This window comes from Triticum dicoccoides, unplaced genomic scaffold (assembly GCF_002162155.2).
Source record: "Triticum dicoccoides isolate Atlit2015 ecotype Zavitan unplaced genomic scaffold, WEW_v2.0 scaffold152524, whole genome shotgun sequence".
Taxonomy (NCBI): domain Eukaryota; kingdom Viridiplantae; phylum Streptophyta; class Magnoliopsida; order Poales; family Poaceae; genus Triticum; species Triticum dicoccoides.
This window is the reverse complement of record NW_021208773.1, coordinates 10421-12202: the sequence shown is the minus strand read 5'-3', so window position 1 is coordinate 12202 and position 1782 is coordinate 10421. Positions and strand designations below refer to the sequence as shown.

The window sequence follows — 1782 nt, the reverse complement described above, 5'->3', positions numbered from 1 at the left end:
GATTATGTATATTTAGAGATGTAAAAGTAGGTGTTGTATAATTTACATCACTAAAAAAAAATTCTTTCTACATCTTCAAAAAAGAGTCAACTGATGATGTATATTTGATGTAAAACTATGCTCCAACAGATGATGTATAATAGATGATGTAAAATTAGTTCAGCGGCATGGCGGCGGAGGATTGTGACGAGCGGCGGCAACCGAGCTTGAGGACGAACGGCAGCGGCCGAGCTTGGAGACGAAAGGTGGGGCGGCGGACGAGCTTGGAGACGAGCGCCAGGGCGGCTAGTGAGCTTGAGGACGAGTGGCGGGGCGACGGCCGAGCTTGAGGACGAGCGGTGGGACGACGGCCAAGCTTGAGGATGAACGGCGGGCGGCGGCGGAGTGGCGAAACGGCGGCGATTTGGGGTGATTAGAGGTGGTGGGCGGTGGATCCGGTGGTGGTGGGCGGTTGATCCGGTGGAGGTGGGGGTGGGGAGGCCGCATTTGCCGGCAACGGGGTGCGACAGGCCGGCGACGCGGCGGCAGATCGTGGTAGGCGGCTAGTCGAGAATGCGAGGGGAAACTTTAGGGTGGTTGGGTTGGTGTGTGGCTAGCCGTTTTGCATCTGGGTTTACATCTCCGGCGGTCGGAGATGTAAATTTGTATCTCTAAATGTTGTATTTTACGTCACTTGGAGCAGGTGATGTAATTTTTTTACATGTACATCATCTTATTGGAGATGCCTTTTTAGGCCCGGGAGATGTAAAAGTTAATTATTTTTATATCTACTCATCTATTGAAGATGCTTTTATGATTGTGTGGTGCTATCACTCCTATAAATAAGCCGAAAGCCTCACTTCAGATGTTCATACCCAATAGCAATAGCAAAATTATTAAGGGAGATGGATCAGACCACAGCCACGCCCATGGTAGCCACCTCAAAAGCTGAGCTTCTGCAAGTCGATGCGGAGCTCTTTTGCCACACCTTTGCGTACCTCAAGTCCATGGCACTGAACAGTGCCGTGAAGCTCGGAATCCCAGATGTCCTCCACCGCTGCGGTGGCGCCGCGTCCTTGCCCGACCTGCTCTCCGCCGCCCCCCTCCATCCAAGCAAACGCCCCTACCTGTGTCGCCTCATGAAGATGCTGGCTGCGGCAGGGATCTTCACGGCCGAGGATGTTCCTGGAGGAGACGGGGCGCCCACCACGGTGTACCACCTCAACACGGTTTCCCGTCTCCTAGTGGAGGGCAGCTCATGCATGTCGTTCGTGTCGGCCTCCTTACGGCTGCACCAGTGGCTCCTGAGCGAGGAGGGGGCCACGACGGGCTCGCCGTTCATGATGGTGCATGGCGGGAGCTTGTATGGCGTCGGTAGCCGAGACCCCGAATTCAACGCCTTGTTCAATGGGGCCATGGGTGCGACCAGCGAGTTTGTCGCCGCCCTTGCTGTCCGTGAATGTGGCGAGGTGTTCGCCGGGATAACGTCCTTGGCCGACGTTGCCGGTGGGACGGCACCATGGCGAGGACCATCGCCGAGGCTTTCCCTGGTGTCAAGTGCTCGGTGTTGGACCTCCCACATGTGATACAAGGAATCTCGGCCGATGACACGCACTGGTAGAAAACAGGGCATTTGTCCCGGTTCGTAAGGGCCTGGGTCGTTACTAATACCTCCTCCCTTTAGTTCCGGTTCAAACACGAACCGGGACAGATGGTCCTCCACGTGGCCGGTGCGCCAAGCCCAGACAGGGGGGCCTTTGGTCCCGGTTGGTGGCACCAACCGGAACAAAAAGGCATCCACGC

The 1782-nt window shown here is 55.8% G+C and overlaps 1 pseudogene; it reads left to right on the top strand.

Moving 5' to 3' along the window:
* The first annotated feature begins 884 nt into the window (after window positions 1-884).
* Window positions 885-1600, top strand: LOC119344079 (annotated as a pseudogene).
* Window positions 1601-1782: the final 182 nt, after the last annotated feature.